Source organism: Eubalaena glacialis, chromosome 2 (assembly GCF_028564815.1).
Source record: "Eubalaena glacialis isolate mEubGla1 chromosome 2, mEubGla1.1.hap2.+ XY, whole genome shotgun sequence".
Taxonomy (NCBI): Eukaryota; Metazoa; Chordata; class Mammalia; order Artiodactyla; family Balaenidae; genus Eubalaena; species Eubalaena glacialis.
In genome coordinates this window covers 185590075-185603384 of record NC_083717.1, presented here as the reverse complement: position 1 = coordinate 185603384, position 13310 = coordinate 185590075, and positions in this window count along the sequence as shown.

The window sequence follows — 13310 nt, the reverse complement described above, 5'->3', positions numbered from 1 at the left end:
GATCGTGGTGTATGATGCTTTTAATGTGTTGTTGGATTCTGTTTGCTAGTATTTTGTTGAGGATTTTTGCATCTATATTCATCAGTGATATTGGTCTGTAATTTTTTTTTTTGTAGTGTCTTTGTCTGGTTTTGGTATCAGGGTGATGGTGGCCTCATAGAATGAGCTTGGGAGTGTTCCTTCCTCTGCAATTTTTGGAAGAGTTTGAGAAGGATGGGTGTTAGCTCTTCTCTAAATGTTTGATAGAATTCACTTGTGAAGCCATCTGGTCCTGGACTTTTGTTTGTTGGAAGATTTTTAATCACAGTTTCAATTTCATTACTTGTGATTGGTCTGTTCATATTTTCTGCTTCTTCCTGGTTCAGTCTTGGAAGGTTATACCTTTCTAAGAATTTGTCCATTTCTTCCAGGTTGTCCATTTTATTGGCATAAAGTTGCTTGTAGTAGTCTCTTAGGATGCTTTGTATTTCTGCGGTGTCTGTTGTAACTTCTCCTTTTTCATTTCTGATTTTATTGATTTGAGTCCTCTCCCTCTTTTTCTTGATGAGTCTGGCTAATGGCTTATCAATTTTGTTTATCTTCTCAAAGAACCAGCTTTTAGTTTTATTGATCTTTGCTATTGTTTTCTTTGTTTCTATTTCATTTATTTCCGCTCTGATCTTTATGATTTCTTTCCTTCTGCTAACTTTGGGTTTTGTTTGTTCTTCTTTCTCTAGTTTCTTTAGGTGTAAGGTTAGATTGTTTACTTGAGATTTTTCTTGTTTCTTTAGGTAGGCTTGTATAGCTATAAACTTCCCTCTTAGAACTGCTTTTGCTGCATCCCTTAGGTTTTGGGTTGTCGTGTTTTCATTGTCATTTGTCTCTAGGTATTTTTTGATTTCCTCTTTGATTTCTTCAGTGATCTCTTGGTTAGTTAGTAACGTATTGTTTAGCCTCCATGTGTTTGTGTTTTTTATGTTTTTTCCCCTGTAATTCATTTCTAATCTCATAGCATTGTGGTCAGAAAAGATGCTTGATATGATTTCAATTTTCTTAAATTTACTGAGGCTTGATTTGTGACCCAAGATGTGATCTATCCTGGAGAATGTTCCGTGCGCACTTGAGAAGAACGTGTAATCTGCTGTTTTTGGATGGAATGTCCTATAAATACCAATTAAATCTATCTGGTCTATTGTGTCATTTAAAGCTTCTGTTTCCTTATTTATTTTCATTTTGGATGATCTGTCCATTGGTGTAAGTGAGGTGTTAAATTCCCCCTTTATTATTGTGTTACTATCGATTTCCTCTTTTATAGCTGTTAGCAGTTGCCTTATGTAATGAGGTGCTCCTATGTTGGGTGCATATATATTTATAATTGTTATATCTTCTTCTTGGATTGATCCCTTGATCATTATGTAGTGTCCTTCCTTGTCTCTTGTAACATTCTTTATTTTAAAGCCTATTTTATCTGATATGAGTATAGCTACTCCAGCTTTCTTTTGATTTCCATTTGCATGGAATATCTTTTTCCATCCCCTCACTTTCAGTCTGTATGTGTCCCTAGGTCTAAAGTGGGTCTCTTGTAGACAGCATATATATGGGTCTTGTTTTTGTATCCATTCAGCAAGCCTGTGTCTTTTGGCTGGAGCATTTAATCCATTCACGTTTAAGGTAAGGCTTTTGCTTGTCTGTAAAGCTTTTGATTTCTCCATCAAATCTAAATGAGATCCTTGCCGGGTAGAGTAATCTTGGTTGTAGGTTCTTCCCTTTCATCACTTTAAGTATATCATGCCACTCCCTTCTGGCTTGTAGAGTTTCTGCTGAGAAATCAGCTGTTAACCTTATGGGAGTTCCCTTGTATTTATTTGTCGTTTTTCCCTTGCTGCTTTCAATAATTTTTCTTTGTCTTTAATTTTTGCCACTTTGATTACTATGTGTCTCGGCGTGCTTCTCCTTGGGTTTATCCTGTATGGGACTCTCTGCACTTCCTGGACTTGGGTGGCTATTTCCTTTCCCATGTTAGGGAAGTTTTCGACTATAATCTCTTCAAATATTTTCTCTGGTCCTTTCTCTCTCTCTTCTCCTTCTGCGACCCCTATAATGCGAATGTTGTTGCATTTAATGTTGTCCCAGAGGTCTCTTAGGCTGTCTTCATTTCTTTTCATTCTTTTTTCTTTAGTCTGTTCCGCAGCAGTGAATCCCACCATTCTGTCTTCCAGGTCACTTATCCGTTCTTCTGCCTCAGTTATTCTACTATTGATTCCTTCTAGTGTAGTTTTCATTTCAGTTATTGTATTGGTCATCTCTGTTTGTTTGTTCTTTAATTCTTCTAGGTCTTTGTTAATCATTTCTTGCATTTTCTCAATCTTTGCCTCCATTCTTATTCCAAGGTCCTGGATCATCTTCACTATCATTATTCTGAATTCTTTTTCTGGAAGGTTGCCTATCTCCACTTCATTTAGTTGTTTTTCTGGGGTTTTTTCTTGTTCCTTCATCTGGTATATAGCCCTCTGCCTTTTCATCTTGTCTATCTTTCTGTAAATGTGGTTTCTGTTCCACAGGCTGTAGGACTTTAGTTTTTCTTGCTTCTGCTGTCTGCCCTCTGGTGGTTGAGGCTATCTAAGAGGCTTGATGGGAGGCTCTGGAGGTGGGTAGAGCTGACTGTTGCTGTGGCGGTCAGAGCTCTGTAAAACTTTAATCCACTTGACTGTTGATGGGTGGGGCTGAGTTCCCTCCCTGTTGGTTGTTTTGTCTGAGGCAACCCAACACTGGAGCCTACCCGGGCTCTTTGGTGGGGCTAATGGCAGACTCTGGGAGGGCTCACGCCAAGGAGTACTTCCCAGAACCTCTGCTGCCAGTGTCCTTGTCCCCACGGTGAAACAGAGCCAGCCCCCGCCTCTGCAGGAGACCCCCCAACACCAGCAATTATGTCTGGTTCAGTCTCCCCCAGGGTCACTGCTCCTCCCCCTGGGTCCCAATGCACACACTATTTTGTGTATGCCCTCCAAGAGTGGGGTCTCAGTTTCCCCCAGTCCTGTCGAAGTCCTGCAATCAATTCCCACTAGGCTTCAAAGTCTGATTCTCTATGAATTCCTCCTCCCATTGCCGGACCCCCAGGTTGGGAAGCCTGACGTGGGGCTCAGAACGTTCACTCCAGTGGGTGGACTTCTGTGGTATAAGTGCTCGCCAGTCTGTGAGTCACCCACCCAGCAGTTATGGGATTTGATTTTACTCTGATTGCGCCCCTCCTACCGTCTCACTGTGGCTTCTCCTCTGTCCTTGGACGTGGGGTATCCTCCTTGGTGAAGTCCAGTGTCTTCCTGTCGATGATTGTCCAGCAGCCAGTTGTGATTCTGGTGCTCTCGCAAGAGGGAGTGAGAGCACGTCCTTCTACTCCGCCATCTTGCTGGCTCTTCTCATTCTTTTTTCTTTATTCTGTTCCACAGCAGAGATTTCCACCATTCTGTCTTCAAGGTCACTTATCCATTCTTCTGCCTCAGTTATTCTACTATTGATTCCTTCTACTGTATTTTTCATTTCAGTTATTGTACTGTTCATCTCTGTTTGCTTGTTCTTTAGTTCTTTTACATCTTTGTTAAACATTTCTTGTATCTTCTCAACCCGTGCCTCCATTCTTTTTCTGAGATCTTGGATCATCTTTATTATCATTACTCTGAATTCTTTTTCAGGTAGATTGCCTATTTCCTCTTCATTTATTTGGTCTTGTAGGTTTTTACCTTGCTCCTTCATCTGTGACATATTTTTTTGCTGTCTCATTTTTTTTTTCCTTTTTTTTATGAGTGGGATTGTGTTCTTGTCTTACTGGTTGTTTGGCCTCAGGCTTCCAACACTGGAGTTTGTAAGCTGTTGGGTAGAGCTAGGTCTTGGTGCTGAGATGAGGACCTCCAGAAGACCTCCAGTGAATATTCCCTGGGGTCTGAGGTTCACTGCTAATCTAGTGTTTGGACCCAGAGCTCCCACTGAAGGGGCTTTGCCCTGACTCCTGGCTCGTGAACCAAGATCCTGCAAGCCACGTGGGGGTGGCAAAAAAAAAAAAAAAAAGGAGAACAATTACAAAGAATAAAAATAAAATTAGACTAGGTAACTAACAGATATGTTAGAAAGAATATAAAAATAAAAATATAGATGAAACAACAACCAGAATTTAAAACAGAACCACAATAGTAAAAACAGAGGAGAAGAAAAAAAAAGGGTGGAAAAGGCCTTGGCTGTGGACAGTGGGGCCTAGGCAGGGGCAGGGTTTGGGTGATGGGTGGGGCCTATGCTTAGGACCCACATGGCTGGGAAAGATCCTGGGGTGGGGTGGGAGTGGGGCTTAGGCTCAAAGCAACAGAAGGGGCCCAGGCATGCCTCTCGTCTCAGAGGGTGGGGGACCCTGCCTGAGAGCCCAGCAGGCTTTCTGGGCCCGAGTGGGTGGGACAAATGTCCTCTGCTCCTCTCCCACTCCTCTGGTCCTGGAGGGCCCCTCCTGCCTGCCTCTCCTATTCTCCCTCAGCCTCCCTCCTATGTCCCCAGTACCAACACAGCCTAGAGGGGGCCTCTGAGGGTGTAGGACCCAGCTGAGAGCCAGGCAGACTTCCAGGGCCGATTGGGCATGGGAAACGCTCAGCACACTCCTCCTGCTCCGAGCCCCCGAGGGTCCCTCCAGGCTTAGGAACCCCTCCCCCCATCTCAGCCACCCCTCAGTGGTGCCTGTCCTGTCCAGCCTCCACTTCTCTTCCCCTTTCAGTCCCCCATGTCCTACTGGTTTGCTTAGGGGTTCTTCCCATCTCCTTGGGCATCGAGGTCACCCACCAGCATCTGGCAGGCACTCTAGTTGTGGGGAGACGCAAACTCTGCATCTTCCCACACCACCATCTTGACCTCATGCATTAATTGACTCTACTGTGAGGATAGTGATTTTGATGGATTCTGGGGATACAGTAAGCTGGTCATTTTAGAGGTACATCCACAAATTCTTTGATAATCCTGCCTTCAAGAGATGAGTTTAATTACCCTCTCCTCGAGCTGGAGTGGACTTAGCGGCTTGTTGCTAATGAAGGGAATGTGAATGAAGGGATGTGGTATCATTTCTGAGATTGGGTTATAAAAAGATGCTACTTCTATCTTGGGTTCTCTCTATCTCTCTCTCTCACACACAACACACACAGAGACTCTAGCGGAAGCCATGTCTGAAGCAGCCCTATGAATAGACCCAAAGACAAAGAGCTGAGGCCTCTTGCCAACAGCCATGTGAGTGAGTCTGGATGTGGAATTCCAGCCCCAGGCAGGTGTGCACGGTCTCACAAGAGACCCTGAACCAGAACCACCCATCTCAGCCCCTCCCAGATTCCAGACCCTCAGAAACTGTGAGATAATAAATGTTTTGTTGTCCCAAGCTGTAAACTTTTAGAATGATTTATTATACAGCAGGAGATTAACCCAAATCCACATCACCTGCCCACTTGGCTCTCAGGATAGGAAAAGACAGTAAACCGGGACATTTGAGTATTATGGAAGAAAGCAGACACAGCATGGTGTGTGCCATACAGTTGCTGCCTCAGTAAATGGGTATTCCCTCGGCCTTTCCTCTTTTTAAACAAGTTTACCCGTTCTTCCTTCACCACACAGAGACCTGGTCATAATGAGGATGTAATCACAGGTGATCTAATCTTTATGTTAAGAACTCAAATTTTCACAAATACCTTCTGAGGGAGGTACAGTTATTCTGTTTTACATATGAGGAAATTGAGGTACAGAGAGATGAAGTGAATTCCCAAGGTTGCAAAGCAGTAAGTGCCCAGTGGGGATTCCACACCAGGCCAGCTGGCTTTGGAGCCCGTAGTGTTGTCCTCTCCAGGAAACACAGGCCTACTCCTGACTGCCCTGTTCCCAGCCTGGCTGCAGAGACACCACATGCAGCCCATGGGAAGGTGGAGGCATCCTGACTCTGCTCTGGGCCAGTCCGTGGAAAGATCTGGCACCTGGTCCAGAAAACGTGTGTAATGGAGCAGGATCCTAAGGGGTCTTCCTGGGACAGACTGCACCATGTCCTCCACCTGCCTCTGGTTTGTAGAAAAACTTTAGCCTCCTAGGCCTTCCCCGAGTTCCAAAGAATAAATTTAATCAGAGAAATGAGAAAATGCAGAAGCAAAGGAAAACAGTCAAGCAAGACAAAATAATCATAGTTTAGCCGTTAAACAAAATCAAGGATCTTTAGTTCCTCCTCAAGGGCTATAGATAATATTCTGAGCCATATCCTTTGAGTTATTTTGGAGAAACTGAAACCCCAGCAGGTGGAAGCTGTCCACTAGCACATAGACCCCAGACCAGTTGAACCAGAAGGTTGATGATGTTGACTCCAAATTACCTCACCACCAACCAATCAGAAGAATGTCCATGAGCTGATCATGTACCCCACAACCCCCTCCCCTCACCTTGTTTTTAAAAACATTTCCCTGGGGGCTTCCTTGGTGGCACAGTGGTTGAGGCCTGCTAATGCAGGGGACACGGGTTCGAGCACTGGTCTGGGAAGATCCCACATGCTGCGGAGCAACTGGGCCCGTGAGCCACAACTACTGAGCCTGCGCGTCTGGAGCCTGTGCCCCGCAACAAGAGAGGCCGCGACAGTGAGAGGCCTGCGCACTGCAATGAAGAGTGGCCCCCACTTGCCGCAACTAGAGAAAGCCCTCGCACAGAAACAAAGATCCAACACAGCCATAAATAAATAAATAAATAAATAAAATTTTAAAAAAATTCACCCACTCCATCTTCCCAGAAAAAGCCTATTTAAAAAAAAAAAAAAAAAACATTTCCCTGCAAGCCATCAGGGAGTTTCCGGTCTTTTGAGCACTAGCTGCCTGTACTCCTTGCTTGATGCCCTGCAATAAACGCTGCACTTTCCTTTACCACAACCTGGGGTCAGACTGGTTTCATTGCCCATGGGCGAGCAGACCCAAGTTTGGTTCAGTAACACGTGGACAGTAATAGTTTCTGATTTTAGGGATCCTGGAGCATGAAGTCACCTGCAGGCTGCAGGACTCTTGGTTAATGTGGGTGCTGTTGACCAGAAGCCTTCACATGCACTCCACTTCCTCCTGTAACCCCTCGGCAGCCTGGTCTGGCCTGAGACCCTCTTCTATATCACAGCGCTCTCCACTCTCCTTCGCAGGTGGTCTCCTGTCACATCGATCACCTCCTGCCTCTTACCTGGGGTGCTGTAGCTCTCTCCATGTTTCAGAGATTTCTGGTAACCATAATTTTGACATAGCTCCTCCTTGGCTTCTCTCTTTGGTGATCTATCCCACTGACTATGCCCTAAATAACCCCCCACCCCACTGTTCTCTGCTCCCCATCTCAGTAAACAGTGCCTCTATCTTCCCAGCTCAGCCAGGAACCTGGAGTCATCCTCCCTCCTCCAGCCTCCCCTTTAGTGAGGGGCAAGATCTCCCTCTTCCACATCCCTGGAAACCACTTCTTATTCTCCATCTCTGCTGCCCTCACTCTGGTCCCAGCTCCTGGCACTGCTCCCTGTGTCAGTGACCACTGGGTTGTCTGCACTCCTCCCCACCTGCTCCTTCCCAGTCTGTTTTCTGCAAGGTCTCCAGAACATCTTTAGGGATACAGGCTGTTCAGGGCACTCTTGTGTTTGAAGTCCCCACCTCCAATCCCAGGTGTCCCTTCCATCCTCTGGTCCAGCAGCACCCACGTGGTCTGGACCTGCCCACCTCTGCAGCTGGGACACCAGCACCAGGTCCCCAAGCACATTCCTGAGTGTAGAGCTGTCCCTGCAGAGCCCACAGGTCCCTCAACTCATGCCAGGAGAAGGGAGGGTTTCAACTCCCTTTATAAACAAGGGGACCTCTGAGAACATTCTGTCTCAGGCTTCAGTTTGATGCAATCACCCATGAGTCAACCACTTTGTTATACCTAGGGCTGCACAGCATGTGGCAGGAAGCCCTCCCTGGTCCTTCTTGGTGGAATAGCCCCTCCTCTGACTCCTCCAAACCCGTTCCCACTCCCCTTACAGCAAGAGCCTTTGCCTGCTGTCCCCATGATGTGACTTCCCCTTAGCTCTTCAGGGAGCACTGATGGCTTTTGGCTGTGGGGATGGCTGCTTCTCGCTCACCCTTGTTCCCTATAGACAGAGCTGCCAGATTTGGCAAACGAATTCCTGGGACCTACCCCACAATTCCTGGGACATACTTATGCTAAAAAATGATTGATTATCTGGAATTCATATTTATCTGGGTGTCCTATATGTTATTAGCAGCCCCACCTGCATGATGCACTCAGGTAGGGGTCCAGGGCTCAAGGAATAGGGGGTCTTAGGCAGTGGCCTGAGGACTTGCAGAGGCATGGAATCTTCTGCAGCCTCCCTCACTTAGCCCTTTCATTCATTCACCCAATATTTGTTGAGGGCACTTTGGGCCAAGGCCCGTGCCAGGCACTGGGGCGAACCCTCAGGGATTTCCTGGTGTGTGAGAGACACAGAAACATAGAGAGATGATAACTATACAGTGTGGGAAGTGGTGGAGGGAGGGGTGGGTGTGGGGGACCAGAAATGGTCTGGGGGAGTCAGGAAAGCTCCACCAAGGATGGACCTCTGGGCAGAGTCCTGAGGATGTGCCTGGGTTTGTGTTTATTACCAGCTGTGGCTCGACAAGGACTAGCTGGAGAAAAGCCTAATACTAAAGAGTGTCTGGGCCCTAGGGGTGTAGAGTATAAGAGTCTTCAGGCCCTGAAGCTGGGTGGTGGCAGCTGCAGGGAGGAGGGGGAGCAGATTCCCTGGGGCCTGAGCCAAATCGGAAACCCCATGGTCTTCTGTCTGCCTGTGCGCCCGAATCCTGAGGGGGATTTGTTAAAACACGCTGGTTCTTCGGGTAAGGGCCAGGAATAGGCATTTTTAACAAGCTCCCTGGGTGATGTTGGTCACAGTCTGAGAAATGCTGCTGTAGGGTCAGGGCCCCTTCCCCTGTCTGGTTTCCTCCAAGCCTTCAAACAGCCCCGTTACCATCACCCCATCGAGCAGTGGGGGAAATGGACACGTGTGTTTGCTCAGCACACCTGGGAGCAGAGACCGGGCCCTTGTCCCATAGTCCTTTACCCCACGCCCGCAAGACCTATCTTCCCAACCCCCAGCCCACCCCACCCCCACCCCGCCCGGGTCCCTTAACATCTGTGAAGGAAATGTACCTGCTGATCAAAGCCACGAATGGTTCATAGCAGCCTCTCTGGGAGACTGATGGAGAAGCAGGGGCCCAGAGAGGGGAAGACTTTGAGCACCACCTCTCCCACCCCACCCTGCCCAGGTACACAACAAATGCTCAGCTCCTGGTACAACCAGAGGCTGCGGCTGTAGTAGCTGCTGAGAAGCCACCCATCGCCAGAAGGCTGTGTGCGCCCACGTGTGTACATATGGGCGAGTTAGCAATGCGGGCGTGTGTAGGAGCATTTCGTTATCTGTACTCTGCGTCTTCACAGAAAATCACCATCAGGAATGGCATGTGGTCTCTCGTACTGGATTCTCCCAAGTGGCCAAAGCATTTTTGTGTCTGTAGGTGTTGCCACCTCAGGGCAACCTCATTCCCACCTCATTCCTTGGGGATAGGTGGCAGATAGTCCACTTTGGGGTGCAGCTCTCTAGGAAACAGGAGAAGGTCACTGACGTCACCCACTTGCCATCCCAGCCCCTTGCACAGGTGCCTCTCTGCCTCTTCATTAACTGAGACAATATATGCAGAGGGCTTAGAAGAGTGCCAGGCACGCAATAGGTGGCATCCAAGTGCTACCCAGTGTTAGGAGTGCCGCCCTCGCCCCCAGCACCCTGCACAGCCTAACAGGTGCTAGTGAAGAGCGAGCCTCCCAAGATCCAGCCACCCGTGTCCTGTCAGTTCCGTGAACAGGACACACTCTCCCACCTCTGGGTCTTCTTCCCTCACGTTGTGCACAAGTAACGTTCGCTCCGTTCACTCCTGCTTGTCCCTCAGCTCTTGGCTTCAATGCCACCACCCCAGAGCTCCCTCTGGAGCCCCAGCTGTAGAAAGTCCTTGACTATCTCTCTTAGCGCCCTGTTCTCCTCCTTAACTGGTCTCCTGCTTCTGCCTTCACAACCCTAACCCCACACCTATTCTCTTACCTGCTTTTTTTTTAACGTTTCACTAAAAAAGTCAACTTTCTAGTTTGAAACAATTTTAGATATACAGAAAAGTTGTAATGACAGTGCAGAGAGCTCCTGCAACATAAACATCTTACAGAGCCATGGTATATTTCTGAAAACTAAGGAGTGAAACTTTTTACTGTATAGACTCATTTGGATTTCACTTTTTCCACTAATATCCCTTTTCTTCTCCAGGATCCCATCCAAGAAACCACATTACACTTAGTTTCCAGGTCTCCTTAGTTTTACCTGGCTTGTGACAGTTTCTCAGGAGTCTTAATTTGTCCCGGCTGCCAAAACAAAATACCACAGGCTGAGTGGCTTGTACATGGTGGAAATCTACTCTTTACAGTTTTGAAGGCTGGACATCCAGGCTGGAGATCCGGGAACCAGCATGGCCAGGTGAGGGCTCTCTTCTGCTTGTGTCCACACATGGGAAGGGGCGAGAGAGAGCTTTGGGGTCTCTTTTGTTTGTTTGTTTGTTTGTTTGTTTTTCTTATTAGTAATCCATTTTATACACATCAGTGTATACATGTCAATCCCAATCTCCCAATTCATCACACCACAACCCTCACCTCTGGGGTCTCTTTTAAGGGCACTAATCCCGTTCATGAAGGCTCTACCCTCATGACCTAGTCACCTCCCCATGACACCACCTTCTAATACCATCACACTGGGGGTGAGGATTTCAACATGTGAATTTTGAGGGAACACAAACCTGCAGTTCATAGCATCAGGCTTTCCTTGTTTTGCATAACCTTGGCACTTTTGAAGAATACTGCTGGTCAGGTATTTTGTTGAATGTCCCTCAGTTGGGGTCTGTATGCTGTTTTCTCATGATCAGAGTGAGGTTATGTGTTTGGGGGAAGATCCCACTGAGGCAATGCTCCCTTCTCATCACCCCATATCAGAAGAAACAAGATGATAACACAACATACCACTGGTGAAGTTGACCTTGACCACACAGTCAAGGTACTTCACCCAAGGTCGTGGATGTCAGGTCTCTCCACCTAGCACTACTATTCTTTACTTCCTGCTCCAATTGTCAAACTCACACTCCATAGCATTTGCCATCAACTGACATGCGATGTATTTTACTTTTCTTTTTTATTCTTTGTTATTTTTTTTGTTATTGTCACTCCATACTAGAATATAGTTCCTCCAGAGCAGAGATCTTTGTTGTTTTCCTCATTTATCTCCAGCACCTGGAGCAGTGCCAGGGGATATTCAATAAACATCTGTGGACAAAAGAATTACCCTCATCACAGTTTGTAATTCTGCTTGTTTGTTTGTGTACCTGGTTATTGCCTAAGCCCGCATCTGCTGGGCTCACCATTACAGCCTTTTACTAGCTCCTTGCCTGATTCCCTGTAGGCACCCCATGAGCAATGGCCTTTGGATGAAAGAGCTAAATAAACAAGTGTAGTCTGGGCAAGGCTGTTTAATGGGGCATGATGTGCTTCCGCTGGAGACCAAGTTCATTCTTTTTGGTCTGGGTTTCTGCAGGGAGAGGTGGGGGAAGGAGTCCTGGGCCCTAGCATTGTTCCTCCACTTTCTGGCAGCAGTGGAGTCCACAAGGGGAGGGCCTCAGAGTGCACACGGTCAGAGAGGGAAGTGGAAGTGGGTTCCTAAGAACACTAATGAACTTGGCAACAGCTGCCAAGAAACTCAAAGGTGGAGTCACTGCTATGGGTTGAATTGTGTCCCCCCAAATTCATATGTTGAAGTCCTAACACCCAGTACCTCAGAACGTGACTGGATTTGGAGATGGCATCTTTAAAGAGATGATTAAGTTAAAATTAAGGTGGGCCCCAATCCAATATGACTGGTGGAGATTGGGAGATGAGAAGATTAGGACACAGACATACACACACACAGGGAAGCCCATGTGAGGACACAGAGAGAAGACGGTCGTCTACAAACACAAAAGAGTGCCCTCAGAAGGAACCAGCCCTGATGACACCTTAATCTCAGACTTCCAGCCTCCAGGACTGTAAGATAATACATTTCTGTTGTTAAGCCACTCTGTCTGTGGGACTTTGTTATGACAGCCCTAGTAAATGAATATGGCGGCTAAGAAAGGGGGTCCTGAGGGGGACAGCCATGCCTAGAACGCGGGCACTGACAGAGCTGGTACTTTATTTCACCTGATGAATGAGGTCTATCCCAGGGAGGGGCAGGTGGGGCTGATGGAGAAGCAGGTGTGGATGGGTGTGAGCGCCCCCTAGGGGGATGAGTGAAGCATCTATGGTATGCACAGATGGGAGAGTGAGGGGCAGGAAGAGGTCCAGGGAATGATTTAGGTGTGGCGTGGATGGCCAAACTGCCCTGAAATCAGGAGGAGAGAGAAGAGACAAAACCTGGGCCTCGTGCTCAGAGTCCCTGCCACTGGACTGCAAGCGCTGTCCCCTCTTTCCTCCTTGCTCTCCTTCCCACTCCCTGCCCTGGTCCAGGCTGAAGTCTCCACAATTTCCCATCCACACTGCAGCTCACTCAGCCTCATGCTCTCTCCAGCTGTTCCCTTGGTCTGGAAGTCCCAGCTCTGTTCCCAAATCTGCTGTCTGTGAAGCCCTACATGCTCTTCAAGACCAGCTCAGTCTCACTTCTTCAGCAAAACCTTCCCTGAGCCTTCAGAAGTTAACTCTCTTTCTCTCTCTCTGAGTTGCTCTATCAGTTTGTTCAGCCCAGGATCGTGTGACAATTGACTTACAGGACCTGCCGTGACTCCCAGCTCGGCGCTTCTTTCCATGACACCCCAAATCGGCCGCCCCGAGCCCGGCCCGATCCCCACACGGGAGCTGTTTTGTGACTGTTTGCTGAGTGGACTTTAGACAGCGCTGGACCTTGGCCTTACACACGTGGCACAGCCAGGACCTCCCCCTGACCTTGGACTGGCTGAGTAAACGCTGAGAAAAATATTTGCCAAAAAAGACCAGGTGTTGCGAAAGGAAAAGACACACAGGAGCAGGTCTGGCTCCACGAGGAGGCCCCATCCTCCAGAGCTTCCCAAGCCCAAAGCAAAAACGCAGACAAGCCGTCTGGCTCTGGGTGCAGCCATCTACCCTGCCGCCAGCCGACACCTGTGCCATCTGGGTCCCCGAGCCTGGGGGGCTCTGGGCAAGCACTTATGTTGCCCTCTGTGAAATGAGGACGCTGAGACAGACCTTACAGG